Raw genomic sequence first — 20,789 nt, 5'->3', positions numbered from 1 at the left:
TTTTCATCATCTTCCATCTCCAAGCCCAGATTCCCTCAGCACTTTGTAGTCGTTTCCAGAAGGCAGCCTTTGTATTCACTGTTTTTGACGGGTTTTTGTTATTGACAGAACTGCTGGGGCAGCTGTAGATTCAGCAATTAATCCCAGACAAGATGCAAAATGTGCAGTGTTCATTAGTGACTAGTTAATCCATTAGGAAAGACAGCCCCAACAGCACTGACATCAGTTGTGTCACTGATACCTTACATCTTCACAGATGAATTCCAGTAGTTGTCAGAAGTGCCAACTTGACAGCTTTGGTGCCTAACATACTATTTGACCAGAAAGCAATATGACATAGGCTGCTTTCCCTGCACTTCTCAGCTGGCTTTGTGGACCAGAGGAAAGCTCAGCCTACATGATGGATTTGTCCTCTGACCACTTGCAAGGTCCTCTGACAGAAGCAGTGAACTTATGCCAGTCATGTGGTGACTGCACTCAGGGACATGATCAAACTAGAAATGGACATCTGATGAGCAGTTATTTTGTCTGACCCTGGGCCTGGAGCTGAATTGGTAATTTGCAAAGAGAAAGGTCTCAATAAAGAAGGGAATTGCAGCAGTAGCATTTTAAAATACCAAGTAGACACCCCCCCCCCCCCCCCCCCCCACCAGTAATGCAAAATGATCATACTTGGATCAATGAAAGAGCCTGTGTTTCATCTGGATTTTAACATCCTTGCACACACCACAGTGTTGGACTTGTTCACCTGTACTAGAAGACAGTGAGAAGAGGCTTTGATTGATGCATGTGTGGATTCTGTGACACCTCTAGATTCCTTTAGATCTGATTTTCTCTGATAATTCTTCAGTCTACCTCCATGCTGTGTAACAAGTTCTTGCCCAATGGCATTGTGGATGCCCCATCCCTGGAGGCATTCTAGGCCAGGCTGGCTGTGTCTCTGGCAGCCTGGCCTGGTGGTTGGTGACCCTGCACATAGCAGGGGGGTTGAAACTAAATGATCATTGTGGTCCTTTTCAACTCAGGCCATTCTTGCTGTTCACACTCAGTCCTACGTGTACTTTACCCCTCTGCTCCGAATGTGCCAAGAGCTCAATCAGCCTACAGCTGTTCCACCACTCCTGGTGGTCAGCATACCAGTCTGCTTCCCGCCTGGATATTTCCTGCAGATCCCCACTCTATTTCATTGATTTTCTGATCACACATGCATTCTTTTCATATAATAGGTGCAGCTTGTGGAGGGTATTGTCGAGGCTCTTTGTCCTAATCTGCTTGAGGCTGCTATATCAGGGTTTTGCTGCAAATTAAGTACAAATCTGTGCTTTCTCCAGTTCTGTAGTATGAATGATTCTCTTGTGCTAATAGCAGAACTGTCAGAAGCAGAAGAATCTGTTGTGTTTACTCAACAGCAATGGCAGCAAACTGCTATTATTCTGGATGGTTTTACACTTCTTTAATGCCATTATCTGTTTTGCTACCGGAATACCAAGTGCTTTTCATCTTGGTTCCAAGGATTTCTTTGACCTTCTTTGACATTTCTGTGTTTTTGCAACTGTGGCAGCAGAATACCCAAATGCAAAGTCTTTCTTTCACTTTAATATACAACAGCTTGTTCCTCTCACTTTGTAGGCATTCTGAGACAGGTGTGTTCAATTCATTATTATTTTCCTTCAAGCTTACTCTGCATATTTGGGCATTTTTCATGGGGTCAGACAGTTGTGGTTCTTTGTTTTTAATCTGTGTTTACTTCAAGATCACAACTAATGCCTTGAATTGTAATATCTGTATTAAAAATGTTCTCTTCGTCACCCCAAATTGAAGACATTCTACACCAAACAACAAATATAGCTGGCATGGAAAACTTTCACATTAATTCAGTTCCAGAGTCCTCCTAATTTACAGAAGATATCACACTCCTTTGCAGCCAGTCAAGTAGCCCACCTGTATGTCTCAGGTATGTAGACTCCAAGTGCTACTCGTTAAGAAGCAACAGTCTGAGCAAGAGAGTAACTTTTATCAAAGCCGACTACAGTGAGGCAGATCTCTAAAGGATGATAAACCAGTTTACAATTTCCAAATGTTTCTTTTAATCAAAAGATTCTTTTATTCTCTTATTTTGATAAAAAGTGAATTGTATTGAACTCTTTCAAGGTGAAAAACCAAAAAAACAAAAAATCCCTTAAAAACCTGTGCAAGAAGGGAAGCTTACCCTTCTCCCTCAAATGATGCATAAATTCCTGAGGCCACAAGCCTCAAGAAACTCCCCTATTTGCCCTGGTGCTAATTATTATCTATCTATCTCCCCTGTATCGCTCCTTCTGCTCTTAAACAATCACTTAGAAAAGGTATCAGTACTTCCCTACTGAAATCTAGTAACCTGCATTTATGTTTGTTCTGGTCCAGAATGCAGGCAGGGCAAGACCCTCAAACAGCTTCAGCAGCACTGGAGAATGACCTGTAGCTCTTTGCAGATATTCCTTTCCATCCTCTTGATGCTCTGTACTCTTAATACTACCAGAACCATTGCCTGGCATGAGGAAGATGAGAGATCAAGCCATCCTAGGCCATTCCCAGCATAGGATGGATAAAGCTCCCCTAAATATAATATGTGCTTGTATAAGCAAAGACTGGACATACCTGAAAAAAAAGACTGTGAGTGCAGAGGTATTTTTGACACTGTCCACTTAGGAGTGCTTAGTTTGTAGATTAATACTACTACAGTATTTAATCGTTTCATATACTTAGATGAAATATATGAGATGAAATGATGAGGCCTCTCAGGGTTTTTGTTTGTTTTTGTATCTTCAGTGAGGTGGTATTTTAGCTTTTTTAGGATTAATTTCAATCTTGGCACTTAAGCATAAAGAATTTGTCAAACTGCATTTCGAAAAGCAGATAGCTGAGAGCTTGGAAATGAAGGACATTGATTATTCAGTGGTTTATCTATGAGCATCTTCATTGGAAGCATCTATATTTGGAAGCCACTTTAGTTAAACAGGTAATCCAAGAATATACTGGAAAACTCAAATAGGGACTGAAAAGACCAAAGTAAAGGGCAAAGAAGCTACAGGAATAGAAGTCCTCTCTCTGTCCTTGTCATAGCCTACTTAAATGGTAAATGCTTTTACATCTGCATGAATGGATTTTAATTAAATGTATTCATAAATAGAATACTGAGATGACACATCTTGTTGCAAACACAATCTGTCAGCAAATAGCATCTGGAAGAGATGGTGCTCTGTCAGCTAAAGCAGCTCAAGGAAGCCTCAGATCATTCCTATGTGAAGGCAAGAAGAACATTACCTCCACTAACTGAAGGGGTCTATATGGTCCTATATTTCTCCATGTTGCACAGAACAGAATCTCTGATCATACAGCCAGGTTGACTGTGCTGCATTCTGGTAACAAATCTCTGATATCCTGTGATTATACCTACCTGAGAAATCATCCATCAGCAACCACGAGCTGAGGTAGGAAGCCTATCTTCCATTCATCATGTGCTAGACATGGTTAATTAAAGGAGACACAGATAGATATCAACATTAAAATAAGGTGTCCATCTGGTGTGGTCCTGCTTGCATTTTTGCATCATGGACACCTGTTAAAGAATAGGATCACTCTGAATAATAAATGTGAACAAATGAAGAGACAGCACATTGTGTTCCAGTGGCTGTGTTCCAGTACCAGCACTGACTGCCACACTGCACACACACAGCCACCTGCCATGCATGATGGGGGTGTTTTAAGTTGTGCCAAAAAACAACCCATTTTCTACATTGTTGGTGTGTTTTTTTTAATCATTCTTCCATGCAATAATATTTTTTTGTCTGACCACTTGGAATTCTCTCAAGCATCTAATATCAAACAATGCAGGTCATTCACTGCTAAGCACAAATGGTTATAGCTGTTCCCCTTGGTACCTGGTTTGATCTACAGTGCACATTACCCCAGCAGATCTTGCAGACCAAGACCTCTGAGCCCAGCTGTCATGCAGTAATGGCATTCACCATATCTGCATGGATATAGGAGGGGGGGGGGGGGGGGAGGGAAAAAAAAAAAAAAGAGGGGGGGGGGGGAGGGAAAAAAAAAAAAAAGAGGGGGGGGGGGGAGGGAAAACACATAAACCTGGGCCAAGCAGAGAACTGGCAGTTTTGTTCATAAAACGGTGAGCAATAAACAGTGACACAAAGGTTTTCAAGATTACTTCACAATAAAACTGCACCATTTGGTGGGTGTATTTAATTAATTCTAAGTGACACAGGCAGTAGTTATACATTTTCCAGAAGAGAGCTATTTACTAGGTACACCAGCTGTTACGCATTATGCTAATTTTTAGGGGGAGTTGCCTAGATTCACCACTGTATTCCTCTATTCATTAAGACCAAGCAAAGTCCTTCCTGAAGGCCTTCTGAACCTTTCATCGGTTCCACTCTTTCTAGGTGAAGACAGTGAATTTCCTTGTTGTGTTTTTACCTTTTCTTAACAATAATCACTCACTCCTAAACTCTTTGGGCTTTTCCTTGTGTTCCCAAATTCTTTGTCCGTCTTTCCTAATGAAACAAAAACAAAGGAAACATTTGCTGTGTATGCCATGCATCCAAGCCTTGAAAAGATTGCTGTTTTCAGAAGCATGCACAGATTAATAAATGGCAAAGCCAGAGAAACAGGGATGGAAGATCTCATTCTGTCATCAGTGTCAGAAGAGAAATAAAGTAATTCCACAGATTTAAATCTCTTTTAATTAAGACCATTTCTTAACAGTTATAATGACTGACCCTTAGCTCTTTGCAAGGCTTTTATTACCCATCAGAAGTGTGGCTAAGTATCCATAACATTACCTAGAATCTAAAGTACTTTCAGCTGATTTCTCTGTAGCTCAGAAGGTGCATATTCTTTAAGAAGTAGGAAGCAAAAATAGCAACCTTGAGAAGCATTACATGAGCATGGCTATGTGTAGTTATGCTGTATGCATCCTCACAGTGGAACTTAATGCTAGAGTAAAATGCAGAAGTATGTGCTATAACTTTGACAGACATTATTATTCAGACACTGCATTGCAAAGATCATGAAACTACTGGAAAAAAAAAAAAATGGTGAAACCACATGAAACTGCTGAATTCAACAGTATTGAATACAAAGGCAGTATTTATGAAAAATGAGCCACAGAATGTGCATTCTTATCTTGAGTTATCTAGGCGCGTCCCTGGGCAACTGGTATCTTTCTATATTCTTTATTCATCAGGTGAGCTGCCAGTTAGGTGCCTGGCTCCCATTAAGGATTGCTGAACAGCACATGTGATATTCTTTCATGAAAACATTTCAGTAAACAGAGTTTCAATAGAGAGGTTATTTTCCACAAATTTTACATTTCTCCAGTAGCCCTAGATTTGAAACCATGCTCCTGTTTCATTAAGGCACAGGCATAAAAGGAAGTTGGACAAAGTTCTCCAGGCTACGGGATGAACAGAAAAATAGAAAACCTCACTGAGCTTGGGAGTATGAGTGGGTTCGGTCTTGGCTGGAGATACAAGTATGGTAGGAGGGATCTTGGTTCCTTAATGTATAGAAAACTACACAAGCTCCATGCAAGGCGCTGTCACTTCCATTTCACATGTGGAGAACATGGACACAGCGTTCATAACTGGATTATAGCCCACCCTGAGTTTCTGTCCAAACTAAATCCTTCTTACAGTCAAACAACTGTCCATATAACTATAGCTTGAGCTATGCCAAAAACATTCCCACTTCCCTCAAATGCACAGTGCATGAAGAGGATTGCTCTGAACACTTACCAAGAGCAATTTAGCATAAACTAGAAGCCTATGTCTCTCCGCTTCTCACTATGTACAAAGAAAAGTAGTAGTACTTGTGCCCACGAGGCTAAGCAGGAAGTGACAGAGCCAGTCAGCTGCAGGCATTAAGCATCCTGCAGACATTCACTGATGACAAACCATGGCAGAGCTGTGGCCCATCGTCCTGCATGGATGCCTCCCATCAAGGAACCCCTCCTGAGCAAACAAGGCCTGAACCCAAGTATCTGCCTTAGCTTCCCAGCCTGGAGCTGCTACCCAGCTATTGCAAGACAAAGCATTCCTGGTGTGAACACACCTCCTTGCTTGGTTTGGACCATCAGAAAAATGGGGAACATAAGGTTTAAGTGGAGAGAATGTCAACTTGATTGTCTGGCTTTCACCTAGAGGGTTACTTTCTCATAAGATGATGGCAAAGTCACACAATATCTTTTACTCCTTGAGTTATTTCTGCTTTTGTCCTACCAATGTAACATTCATAAACACTCATACAAGTAGTTATGACTCTGACCTGCAAGCATAGGCGTGAAACTACCTCATACATCCAATTAGTTCTGCCTGATCGTCACAAAATGACTTTACTTGACACAATGCAACATTTCATTAGTTGCATACTTGAAGTAGTAGGGTTTGAGACTCCTTCAGAGCTTATTAAAAATCAAATAAAAATTAACATTAGAAACACAGAATTGTTTGACTTGGAAGGGACCCTTAAAGGCCAACCACCCGCAATGAACAGGGACACCTACAGCTACATCAGGTTTCTCAGAGTCCCTCCTGCCTGACCCTGAGCATCTCCATGGATGGGGCATCCACTGTCTCTCTGGGTAACCTATGCTAGTGTCTCACCAACCTTACCATAAGAATCTTCTTCCCTACATCCAGTCCAAATCTCCATTCTTTAAGCCTGAAACCATTTCCCCATATCCTGTCACAGCAGGCCCTGCTAAAGAGTCTGTACCCCTCTTTCTTATAGCCCTGCTTTGAACACCAGACTGTAACTGCATAAAGCTTAATGCACATATACTGCACACTGTAAAAACCAGCTACCATAGTGGAGCACTCATTGACTGTGCCGAAGCAGGAAGTAGTAAAATTAACTACTTAGAACTAATTCATATCTAAAATAGGATATGTCTGATATCCCATAAGTAGTCAAAATCTTTTTAACACAGTTTTATAGATGTTGAAGTAATAATTCTGAAGAGACTGAAGAATCCACTTCAAAAAGCTAATTAGGTTATTTAGATGTTTAAGTTGAGCATTTGTTTAATTCTTTTTGCTACTAGAATAGTGGTGTTTCTCAGATCAATTTAATCTCAACTAACTGTAGGCATGAGACTATTAATGTCCTTGCAACATGAACCTGAATGTGAATGTGCTTCTTTCCCTTATTCTTTTCAGCTTTTAAAATGAAAGCACCCTACAGTCTTCTATAAACAAAATTCCATAGACCTGAGGGTCATTTTTTCCATCCCAATCTGCTCTGCTGACTGCAAAGTTTCACCCAGAACCAACAGGAAAGATGCAGTTTTCAAAAAACTGAATCCAGTCAGTGAATGATAACAGGTCTCTGTTGCTGTGCAGAACAACCAGCAACAACACAGTGATCCGATGGCATCAGAGAAGCCTCAGATCTGCAAGCAACAATCCATCAGTGATCAGGTAAAAGCTCTAGCTTGCATGATTTAAGTTTTACTATATTAGCAGCTTTTCTAGAACTAATGGATTAAAAACTGCTTTTCCTACCTGTGGTTTAGTTTTCCTACCAAAAGGGTTACTCTCATAAATAGACACATGAAGGAAAGCTTCCATTCCTTCTTTCCAGACTGCCGTAGCCTTGCTTTCTTCCCTTTTCCACACAGTAGAGAGGAGAGGAATTAAGATCTTTCAGAATCTATATTTGCTTTATTTTCCTCTTCATATTCTATATTGCAGCAGAAAGAAGCACAGTTTGCTATTAGCAAAGGATGCTCTCCTTTTAACCTACAGATGTAATATCTCTTAAGAAACAGGTCTTTTATACAACAGTATCTGACCTGGCTTGTTATAAACTGCACTGAAGAGATTGTTGAGAGGAAAGCCACTTCGATAAAGCAAACAGTTACTTTTCTTATGAACAGTGATATTAAACAGAAAAAAAAAAAAAACAAAAAAAAAAAACAGTCAGTTCTGACTACTGCCAAGGAGAGCAGATGGATACCCAGCCACTACAGAAATGTAAAGCTGTAAAGTATAACTTCCTGGGAAAATCCTGAACCCTGTCTGAAATGGAGTTTGGTTAGTTTGCATAATAAAGTTGGTATGTTTTAACTTTGATGTTCACTTACAAGGGCTTCCCTGAAGGTAATGCCTCCTGTTTTATTATGTCGGCCCAAAACACAATATTCTCAGAGAAAAGAGAAAAGTTAATTTCTCACTCATGAGACAAAGATATTTTATTCTGTCTGCTGGTACTTTGCTACCTGCTCACTTGGACCAATGGTTTTTGTTGTAACCTCTATCTCAGTTGTAGCTAAGCAGTTTCCCTGCTTGTTCCCTGCTAAGGAAGGTTGTATGATCCCAACCATCAGTAGACTCCAACCTGTGGTTCTGAGCTGATCAGTTTCTGTCCTCAGTCACCACTGACCCTGGGCAGATTGGAAACAATAAAATAAAGAGTGTGTTTTATAACCATTTATTATTTTAAAATGTAATAAATGGCAAGTTGATATTTTGGAGTTCAGAAAGGATTGTTTATATTTTGTACTTATGTCTTCCTTTCTTGGTTTCAAAGTGAAGGATAACGGAATTGACCCAGATTTGTAAAGATGAAAGCAAAACAAAAAACAGTGGTGTGTACTCTATCTACTGAATTGGATTTCAAGTAACTGGAAAAACAGGAGGAAACAAGCCCTTTTTTCTAAAATTCTCTGAAATATTCTTCCTCAGTGTTAGATCTTGTGAATTAATTCTAAGTAACACTTAAACGAGATGTTCCACTTCTATGCACACAGACTGGTACACAGATTCAGGAAAAAGGGGACAAGAGGGGACTTCAATGGAAGCCAAAATTTTTGTAATATTTCTGGCACTGATAGATGGGCTGATCTTGTCTCATAGCCTGTTCACTTCTTTTACCCATGTGAAGAATGTTTCCCCCAGTTAATTAGCTTCAGAAAACGGGAAACGCTTTCTAATATACATGAAAGAAAAACTGAAGATGTTTCTCAGATGGAAGCTTCTCAGATTCTCTGATGTCTCTTAGTTATTGGCAACTTCTCCATTTTCTGTTTTAGAACAATTCTATGTCTTCCCACCCACAGCAAAGAATTGGTCTCATTTTGACAAAGGTTATTAAAGACATTTTGGAAGAAATCCTGTCCGTATTGAAGTCAGCAGGCATTTTGCCAGTGATTTGAGCAATGTCAGGATATTACCTGGCTGCCTGTAACTCCCAGAGCTTTACAGTAAAATTAAACACATTCATTTCTCCCATCAGAGATAAATCTGCTTGCTATTTAATAGCCTGGGTTTTGGACCATGCAGAGGCTTAGCTTTTGAATTAAAGTTCCTTGTAACAGAGAGAGATTCATGTTTTTAAAGGCCCATCCACAACACACTATTTGTGGAGTTTACCTTACAAGTTTTCACTGAACTGTCAGAAGTCACTGACAGTTACACAGTCAATCAGTTGTGGTACAGCACTGGGTTCTGCTGGGTTTCATTGCATATGAGCACTGGGAAAGAATATAATCAATTGGAAACAAACTGGAACTCAAATCTACACTTATTATTTATTTTTTTTACCTATATCCCCATTCTTATTGTTCTTATTTACCACTCTAGGGTTTATTATTTGTCACTAATTTCTTGTAACACATTGGGAATACATATGTACTGGTCTCCCAAATTGTAATAATGACATAGTTGTCATTATTATTCCTGATAATACGTATTTTTATTTCTGGAGAGATTGCCAAGTAGAGGCAAGTGGAAAATACTTGATCAGAAAGAAAATTCTGCTAAGATAGCTGAGTTCCTTCCTCTCTCAGCCTCCTAATACAGTAGTTTTCCCCATGAGATGACTCATGGATAGGGGCACAGAGGGCAGGCTCTCATGACCTCAGGTCTGCCTGAGTACAAGTTAGTATTTATCTCCTTCATGTTACTATCTGCAAACCTGACTCAGAGTCCCATTATGTTAGATACTATACATGCAGAAAACAGAGTGCTAAGGTGATCTTACAGTATAAAGCTGAATGGCTGCGTGGAATGTTCACCAGCATACATTATTCAGCACCAGAGTGACTACTCATCCCAGCTAAAACCTCACATGTACTCCCATGCCCATGCTCAGAAAAGACTACTGTATCTTGTACATGTATACATGTATAGATACATCACCCATTGGGCCCATCTGTACAGGTGGGCAGTTGTTGCTATACCATACGTTCAGATATTCTGAACTTTAGTGTGCATGCAACGCAACCATCCTGTGCACATCTAGGTACCTGCCGTGATGGAGACTCCTCCAGATGTATTGTGCCCAAGGCCCACAAGGAACTGTGAAGAACTAGAAGTCCCATTTTCATTGTTATTATCCAATTCAACTCAGATAGGAACAGACTTTACATTCTGTTCTATCCAAAAACCACAGGGTGACAGAGGATGTAGTGTGTACTCCAGCCCACTGCCAATCAGAGACCTGTAAAGACTGCAGGGGTTGGGGGGGAGGAAGGAAAAAAAAGGAAAAAAAGTAGCCACACATCTTACCAGAGATTTATGCTGTTTTAAATAAATTTATCTTGTTGCTATACCTGAAATTCATCTCAAGTTCTTTCACAAGCACAAAGGCAGTGGCAAATCTCACTATCATTCTCAGGGGAGAGTGATGAAGGTACATCAGCTGGTGGCAAACAGAACAAGTGAATGATTCTGGAAAACCAATTCATCTTTCTGTCACTCTGCCCTCCTAGCTTGCAAATATATAGCTGTAGGTTCTAACCTCAAAGCTGATTGCATTATCAAGAGAAGTCTTTACACAACTACTGATCTAGCATAGAATATATCTAAACATCTTAGTTTATTTTTCTCTTACTGAAAGGAAAACAACACACAAATAATAGTGTTTACTAGGTTTGGTATGGTGCTTTTGTCTGGAGAATTTCTTCAGATTAAGTTTTGCCGCACATTTTTGAAACATTAGCCTCTAATAGACAGCTGAAAAGAAAATGATTTTAACAAGCAATAAAACTGGCACTTCATTGATTCACAAAGCAAATTTCATTTCACTGTGATTGTGAAACCACGTCTGCTGAGTTTTCTTGATCCTCTGTCTCTAAGTGCAATCCAGCTAAGAGCAAATTAATGGTTAAAAAGATGCTCTTTGGTACATATTCCCCTAGCTACCCAAAGCTATCATTCAGTAATATCCAGGCCAGCAGTTTAATAAACACAGCAGGACGCGAATGTCTCCAGTACCAATGAAAATAAGTTTTTCCAACAGATAGAAAAGAGTACTGCCTGCTATATCAGCTCTGCACTACATGTACAATAAAAGGACCATCACTTGGTTGAAAAAAAGGACTGAGTCAAGTGGATAATATCCACAGGATGCCAGATAACAATACCAAGGGTATAAATAACAGCTTATGCTATGTTACTTATTAAGCTTATGCTGGGTTGTTGAAACTTTCAAAACAAAATGTTTATCTGATTATAAAAAGTGAGCAAGTTATGCATATTTTGGTTTTGTACTTTGCAGATTCTGCAGCCTTTTTCTTCAAGGTATGCCCTGACAAGACCCACATAAATGTTATTCTGGACATAGATTTTTAGGATTTCCATTCTTAGTACAAATGCCCATTGTTCTGGAGAGATTCATAATGAAGATTTTTTTCCTGTGGACTGGTAGGTTGACTTTTTTCTCATCTGTTTCATCCTTAACAGAAGTCTTTACAAAGAGGCTATACTCAGTTCTATGGAAGGTGGATGCTAGCTTAACTAGCCAATATATGCTTAAAACATTTTTCACATTCCTGAATGTATTGTAAATAAAATATGAAGTTTATTCAGCAATGGATTTCACAGATCTTCTTGAAAATGCAATAGTGTGACTGCCAGAACACCTTGAAAATTCTCACACATTACATGCATAACTCACATCCTATTTCTGATGAACAGGCGCCAGGAGGTTGTGGATGCCCCGTCTTGGAGGTGTTTCAAGACCAGTTCGACTGGGCCCTGGGCAACCTATCTATAAATTTATGGTTTGGTGGCCCTCCCAGGCAGGGGGGTTGGAACTACATGATCCTTGAGGTCCCTTCCAACCCGGGTAATTCTGTGTGTGATTCTGTGTGATTCTGTGTGTGATGTGAGTAAGCAAGTTCCTGGCATGCTGGTGGTCACAGGAAGGCACATCTATTTCTCACTCTCACACCAGTGATTTTCAAGCCAGCCAATACGAAAACAAGTCCATCATGTCAACACTCCCACCCTGGAGCAATGCGCAGGGGGTCAAGGAGTTGTTAAGTTTCCCAACCTCCCACTTCAGAAGGTGGTAATATATGCAGGGAAGAAATGGCCTGACATTTGAAAGTGACCTTAAGGAAGCTTTAGCACAGGGCTGGCTAAGATAGGAGCAAATAGAACTGTTTACTTGCTATTCACAAAACAGACAACATAGTTTACAAAATACAAATCCATGCATGTGCAGAAATGAAATGAGCATGAACGTATGAGTTACCCTTGAGTAAGCAATTTAGCGCATTATGCATTTTTCCCCACTACAGCCCTTCAGATCCTGCTGTGAAATGCTCAAACTTCATGTTGAATCTAATTAATACATTATATCTTACATATAAATAAAAAAAGCATCCACTACCATATTCTATGTTCATTCATTTTTCATATGTATATATGGATCCAATTCTGCTGCTTTAGATTGGCAGCAGATAGGACAGTAACCAATCATTTTGTAAAAATAATGTTTGGGGTGAGTTGTCCATGAGCCTTGTCTTTGAAAGCCAAGGGGATGAAGGCCTGGTTATCCCTAGTTCTCCCTTACTCCCCTTCTGAGTAGTTCTTTTTCTCAAACAGACCCTACTCAGTATCATTACCTTCAGAGACACCCCACTACCCACCTCACTTCAAGTAGGCTACCTGTTGCCAGTTGCCTGCCATCCTTGGGAAGCAGTTGATAGCACCATTCCCAGAAGGACAGAAAAATCTCAAAGATTAATTACTCTCCAGTTGAGTGTGGAAAACACCTTTTCTGTGACGTATCTATCATCTTGCCTTATTCAGAAAGGTTAACATCTTGTGCTCTGAACGAAATGGCAGGGACCATTCTGAGAAGTTTGAATCTCACTTTAGACGCCTGGTGCACGAACTTTGGTTGCCACCCGCATATGACAAACTCTACACCAGGCTGCAATGCAGGGTACCACCTCTCCACCACCCCTGAGGAGATCGACTCTGGCAGAGAGGTGGAGAGAAGAGCAAAACAGTCCTTCAGAGGCAACAGCAACCCAAAACCAATCAGCACTGATCAGGAATGAGAGGCTGGGAAGGGGCAGCCCCATGAGCCATGAGTGGATCTCTGCAAGCAGGAGGGCACAGAAGAAGGGTGGATAGCAGGAATTGAAGCAGACAAATGAGTGTCATTAGCAAACAGCACAGGAAAAGAAAAAAAGAGAAGCCAGATGAAAAGGATGAGGGCAACAGCCACATTAATCTTCACCCCTTTGTGTATCATAAGAATTTGCATGGTTGTTATTTTTGAGAGAGCAAGCTGCCAGTTACCAACATCTTACATCTGACTTTGAGCATCATTTCCCAAATGTACCGCAGTTATTTTGACAGTTGATGTATTTAATTAGAAATCAGTTTTCCAAGATTTCAAATACTGCATTATTATTTTGATAGCATTTCCCTGTTTTATGCTAAGTTCAGCATAGGCTGAGCTGCAGCTTTGAACTTTGTTTTGGCACATGTAAGACTGTGTGACAGCTTTGACTTTATTGTCAATGAAAACCAATTAATATACATCAGTAAGAAAATTCTTAGAAAAACAAAGTCCTTCTGGATGATAGTCCCTCCCTCCAGTAAAAACCTCCTCATTCCACAAATCCTTCAGTTCTCCTTTTTCATGGAGACGTGATCCACTTGTATTCTGTGATGCTCATATAAGGGCAAAAGGGCTTTAACGACCTTAGTATAATTTGACATCAAATATATATACTCAAAAGACACATTTTAAGCAAAGGAATTGCAAGTTTCTTCAAAACGTAAGCTATAAATGTATTTCAAGTTCTTTGTTGGTTCTGGCAGTATAGATCTTTCTGTGGATACTTTGTTAAATACTGCTTTCCTGAAGCACTGAAGGTACAATTCTACCTTCACTTATAGGCCATTCAGCTCTGATTTTTATGTAATTGATGCAAATGAAGCATGTAATAGTATTTTGTCAACTGAATGAAAAATTGCTTTAGGCCATTTCTACTTATAGGAAAAATGAGAATGAACAGAATTTGAGAAGCTAAAGAGCATATCATGTCAGTGGATTTCATTCTTCCAGTGCACAAAATGTTTGCCTTGTCTACTTCCAAGCCTGAGGGGATATGCTAACCTCACCTTGTGGCAGATAAGATGCCTTTTTTAGAAGACCTAGGATATTAGCATCTACATGGATGATATCTGAACCGGTCATATGTATTTGTTAATGGTTGTGGACAAAACACAAAGCACTTCTGAATATTAGGCACACATAAATCGCTGTATTAACTGAAAAGGATCCCCAAACACAGAGATGTTATGTTACATCCATTTCTTTTTCATTTACTGCATTTGCATGAGAGGCAGACAGCCACCAGACTATTCAGTACAGATTAAGCTGTAAGTACCAAGAAAATCTGAGGGCAGGGTAGACTGTTAGTCAGAAGTGTGACCTGAGGTAATAGAAAGGTTAAATGAAAAGTTCATTGCCTGAAATATCAGACTTCCTCACAAGCAAAATTAACAAAATCAAACTCTCAGATCCTGGAGTTAAAAAACCACATTCCTGAATATTTCACATCTAGGGAACAAAAAATGTATTTCTTTCATTTCATTTTAGGGCCAACTTGCTTTCCTGTGCCAGTAATTCACTGCTTTCAAAGATGAACCTGTTTTGTACTGCCAGGAAATCTTACCTGCTGACCAAGATATTTCTCCACTACTTAGGATGTCAACCTGCAAACTGATAGAGTTTTCTGTCTAATAGAAGTGAATAAACTGCCTAATAAGCAGGTGCTTGATAACACCACTTCCTTTCTCTCAGTACAGAAGGTGAGATTGTAGAAACATGCAAAATATCTTAATGTGGTGCTTCATTCACCCTTCAGATTAATGCTTAGTCCCAGGATGACCAATGCATCTTCAACTTGCTGTGTACCAAGGAATGTACAGGATGATGATTTGGGAGCTGACCTTTGGCATGCCCAGGAATGGGACACTGCTCGGAGTTGGCGCATACTGAAAACTGTGCAATGTGGAGTGGTATCACAGGTTCTTAGTTAACCTGATATGGAAGCTTAATTTTTTGGATCATATTGAAATATTCCAGAACCATCTTGATACATTCTATATGGAGCACTAACAGATCTCCATGTGGCATGAGTACAGCAAAAATACAGGTAATCTACATCAATCTCCACAGAAGAGATGATGTGTTCTTTTTTGCTTGTGGCTGATGACCTGTTCTTCTACAAGTCTGATTAATTTTGACCTTATTCAAGTAAGGAGGTAGCCAACTAGACATCTGCATGTTCAACTGAGCACAATGTAAATGGATGCACTTTTGTGCATCCAAACGAGACATATGATGCAAGTGTGTTTGGAGTTGTACATGGACTGAAACTTAGTGGATGGATCTAAGGATTTAAAAATGAAATCTTCAAAATCAGTTTACTCCTCTCTAGAGATTGAAAGTGAATGTCATTTAAGCTATGTTTTGAAGAATACATTCTCGTATTGACCAACAGATGTCAAAGAATCTTTGTTTGTGCCTTATCATGCACTTATATGTACCTTCCTGTGCTGGCTTTTGAGCTGAAGAGGCATAAGATCATCTTTTAGTTAGCCAGAAAGATGAGTTGAGAAGCTTTTTATCCTATGTGAAATCTACTCAACACTAGGATTTCTGCATCCCTATGTGAGTAGAAAGGGTAAGAAAAACAGACACATAGCATCCCTTCACAAGGCTTAATCACACTAGTCAAAACCAAAATACAGCTCAACGGTATTTGTATGAACCCTTTATAACACTACATTTAAGTTTGAGTGCCAGAAAGAAAAACAAAACCAGCTGAAGGAATGTGCAAGGCGATGCTCACATATCACGACTGCCTTGAGGTCATAGAATCATAGCATGGCTTACGTTGAACAGGACATTAAAGATCATCTATTTCCAATCTCCTGCCATGGGCAGAGTTGCCAAGCACTCTATCTATTCCAATGCCTTTTTCGAATTACAGGGCATCCTCTCCATAGTATGCAAGAGGGGAGAGCCTTTTTTAGGAGTTCTTTGCAATGCTATTCATGTTAGAAGAGACAGTGACTCAAAACATGGAAGTGCTTGTACAGCAAGGCTCTGTTCTTGGTCCAATATGGCTGTAACCATGCAGTCTCCAAAACAAATGACAAGGCACAAACTTGCATTCTTTGTTCTTTAATTGGTAAATGTCTTTAAATACCATCAACACAAGTGGCTGCTTTTACATTGAAGGATGTCTTAGGGAAATGCATTGACTTGTTTCCCACTTCACTGGAAACACTTACCACACAATTTACAGGTAACAACGAGCAAAGATTCAGGCAATGCTGCTTAACAAAGCCACTTTCTTAAAGTGCACTTAACTGTAAATACCCAATTCTTGAAGAAGTGCACTGCCTACAAAGATGTATCATAATGCTTCAGTTTTTGAAACTGGAAGGCAGATGAGCTACCCTCCTTGGGGACCATTTTGTAAAATTATGTGCTCCAGGTACAATCTAGTTCACTCACTGTCAAATAAAATAAATAAAATAAAATAAATAAAATAAAAATAAATAAATAAATAAAGCATTTTCTAAAGGTGTATCTGTGAGCCCCAGGGTTGAGCCGTCTCTGGCAGCAAGGATTAAGTATTATAGAATCATAGAATCATAGAATTACCCAAGTTGCAAAAGACCTTGAAGATCATCAAGTCCAACCGCAGCCTAACCATAGTACCCTAACTCTAACAACCCTCTGCTAAATCATATCCCTGAGCACCACATCCAGACTGTTCTTAAACATCCAGGGATGGCGATTCAACCACCTCCCTGGGGAGCCTATTCCAGTACTTGACAACCCTTTCTGTAAAAAAGTTTTTCCTAACATCCAACCTAAACTTGCCCTGGCACAACTTGAGGCCATTTCCCCTTGTCCTGTCACCTGTCACCAGTGAGAAGAGACCTGCCCCACTCTCACTGTAAGCATTTTTCAGGTACTGGAAGAGGGCAATAAGGTCTCCCCTCAGCTTCCTTTTCCCCAGATTAAACAGTCCCAGCTTCCTTAGCCTCTCCTCATATGGTAGATACTCCAAGCCCTTCACGAGCCTCGTTGCCCTTCTCTGGACCCGGGTATTCAGAGATGACAAAAAAAATCACCTACCCCTTACTTCAGCTCATGAGGGCAGGCAGGCCTCCAACACTACCACAGCACATGCTGGACACTGTAACACATCCCATAAGAAACAGAATCACCCAGAAGAGCTGTTCCTAACTGAAGGCTTAGGTTCACAAAGAAATATTTGAATGAGTACCAGGTACCAAACTTTGTCCTCACTATCATGGCCTTGAATAGTCATTAGGAAAATCTGGGCAGATGTGGCTAATCCTGAATGCCATTCATCTGCTCACAGAATGGCACAGGGTTGCCTGTTCACCCTCTTAAAAGCTGTCCTGCAAAATCTCAATAACAGTGATCCCAAATCCCTCCTTCAGCAGGTGGAGCATGCCAGCAACATGTGCCTGCAAACAGAAATTTGCTTCATGTTCACCAGAGCCATTAGCCTCCCACCAGTGTACCCTAAAAGTTTTGAAGGGAAAAATACAAATGCATCCTGCTCTCTGAAGACATTTAGGTAAGACAAATCTGTAGGAAGATCTGCATGCTGTATGAACTGCCATATATAGACTCATGGACTGGCCTTGACATTATGGTGTAGAAAACTAATAACCAGAAACAGCCCTTCACCTCCTATGTATGTTTTAAGCTGTGAGGTTATGGCCTGAGATAGGAGGAGTTTGTTCTGTAGGGCCTTGAAGGATCACTGTGTGTGCTACAGACTAGTCTGCATTATACCAGGAGGCAGAAGAGCCTGGATGGTGATGCCGGCCAAGGGTACAACCTGTTCTATTTCACAAGATTCAAGATGCTTTAGGTTGCTATACTCAGTGCTTCTATTTGTTCCACAGGCTTACACGAAACTTGTTTGATAGCCAATACGTACAGCCTGTCCCAACACACAGAAAAAAGGCACTTTCTTTACAATGCTGCTCAGGTGAGTGCAGTACCAGTGTTTCACAAAATGGATTATGAGGAACAGATTATGTGAGTGTCACTGATCTCTGCAATAAATGTAGATAGTTTCATGGTGTATTTCTCAATAATAATAATAATAATAATAATAAAAACCTAAAAAGGACTTTGTTTTATTGTTCTTTAGTATCATTTAACTAACATGTTATGTTCAGGATTGCTCTCTCCAATAAATGCAAGTGGAAAAGAAACATGGGAAAAATTAGATCTCTAGCAGGAAAAAATATTAATAAATAAAGAGCTGGATTTAGAACAGATGGATGGCACCTGACTCTGCATAGCTCTGGGTGACAGTTACATTATTCCTATGCAGGAAGGAAGGGAAACTGTATCACTGTTGCACTCATACTACTTTAGGGTTTTCAGCTATAAGCTGTGTTCAAACCAAACATAAGTTCTCATTTCACTGTCGCCTACACACCCCAGCACTGCTCCCATAGCCCGGAGGATGCAGTGCGTGTAGGTCAGATTACAGCCATCTCATGTGCCTGGGGTCAGCACAGCTGAGTACAGCACACCATGCTGCTCACCACCCTGCAGCAAAGCCAGAACACAACCGCAGCTCCATCTTCCAGGCAGCTTCTCAGGAGCGTCAAGAAGCAGAAAGCAATCCCAGTGTGGTCATACCACATCTTCACACCTTCCCTTCCGAAACACACCTCATATGGGACTTATATAAAGCACTACACCACACACTGCACACAGAGCAAGTGGACATTTGCAAGTGAGCACTAAGACCCCCCTGAGATTTGAGACCTTCTGTGAAGATTTTCTGCAATACTGCCTCCAATAGTCTCGAGTTCTGTAACATTTTATGACCATATGCAGTTTCAGAAATAGGATGTCAGAGCTGACAGTCCATCCTTCCTGCACAGCTATTGACTGTGACAGTAAACTCATCTTGAGTTAAGCCCGTTTTGATAGATGATTTGAAGGCAAGTCGCTCAAAAACACACAGACTGTTTCAAATGCAAACAGCGAGGCCAGTGCCTGTGCTCATTTGCCTTAGGTTCAGATTCAAGGTCATACAGTGGGAGAAAACAAAAAAAGGATCCGCATATCTGCGTAATGGGATGATTTTAATAACAAAATAATTCACTCTCACCTCTTATTCGAAGATCCATTCAATCAACCTGAAAGGTAACTTCTAATCTCCACAGGCTATCTTGAACTCCCATTGGTTCAGGTAATGTGTATACCACACATAGGAAGTTAACTTCTTTGGACCTCTCACATACAAATGCTACTTGAAGCAAAGCAAGGGAAGTGTGGGAGCCACCACTGCTTTTATCAACAGTGCTCGTTCCAATCATGCAGCAAAGACAAAGCTTCTCTATGCCAGAAAGGATCATGTTAGTAGGGTGAATGGATGAAACTATTGTCAAAAAACACAACTCAGGAAGGACACTGAGACCAGTGGTAGAGAAGAAATAAGCCCTCTGTTCATGCTTCTGCAATACAGCAAACGTTTACAAACAATTGCAATGCCCTGCCTATCATGCTTACAGTACAGCAATCCTGTCACACTCAAGGATTTTATCAAGGCTGCTCGGTTTTTAAGCAGCTTATCAGAGCTACTATCCAAAAGGCATCTACAGACTTGACAAAACATGTTACAAGTTTTCTATTTCATGTTTTTAACTACACAAAACAGTGTAAGCTACTTCCAACCCTTAATGCTTACAGCAGTTCGTTCATCTATCATGTCTTCAGATCATTATCTCAGATCTTTGCCCTCCCACATCTGCAAGCGTCCTTGAAACACCCATTTCTGAGCATCCATCTTGTGTGATTTCAAGTCTACCTGTTATTTGTTGACAAGAACGTTCCATATTTAACAGACTCTCAGAATTCTCAACAGAGTGCTTGCAAGTGAAGGTATTTGTAAGATGTGGGCAACGCATCAAAATTTAAACAGTGAATTGCTCCTTTAATCTGTTTGAGAGAACTAATCCTATTTCAGCACCCAGATACACTAGAAAGTTCAGCTAGATTCAGGAATGGAAGCAGTAATCAATTCAAGCACAGTACAAATATTAAGTTTGGGGGCAATAACATCAGTTGGTCCATACAGAAGAACAGCACTCTTCCCTCTCTGAGAGACAAAAACTTCCACTGCAGCCCTTGAATCTTTCTTTTCCCAAGAGAGCAAAAGATTGCCTGGAATTGATTTTGGTTTTCACTTCCCAAGGAGTGTTTGTATGGATCATTTATTTTTGTGACTGGACAAGCTAGATAACTATGGATTTGGAAATAACTTCTCACTCATCAGAGTATTTGAAAGTGTTCTGATTGATTAACGGGTGACAGAGCACTGGAACAGGCTGCACAAGGGGGTTGAAGAGTCTCCTTCTCTGGAGATATTCAAGTCCCGCTTGGACGCCTACCTATGT

At 40.3% G+C, this 20,789-nt stretch overlaps 1 long non-coding RNA gene across 1 annotated transcript; it reads left to right on the top strand.

Annotated features, from left to right (window-relative positions):
* Nucleotides 1-7,281: 7,281 nt before the first annotated feature.
* On the top strand, nt 7,282-17,049 carry LOC116652985. The gene is made up of 3 exons (XR_004306276.1): nt 7,282-7,475; nt 11,557-11,702; nt 14,908-17,049. It is a non-coding gene; the product is annotated as an uncharacterized LOC116652985 (long non-coding RNA).
* The last annotated feature ends 3,740 nt before the right edge of the window (nt 17,050-20,789 follow it).

The sequence above is a fragment of the Coturnix japonica genome, chromosome 1, assembly GCF_001577835.2.
Source record: "Coturnix japonica isolate 7356 chromosome 1, Coturnix japonica 2.1, whole genome shotgun sequence".
Classification (NCBI taxonomy): Eukaryota; Metazoa; Chordata; class Aves; order Galliformes; family Phasianidae; genus Coturnix; species Coturnix japonica.
Note: the sequence above shows the minus strand (reverse complement) of the source record. Positions and strands in the feature narration are given on the sequence as shown.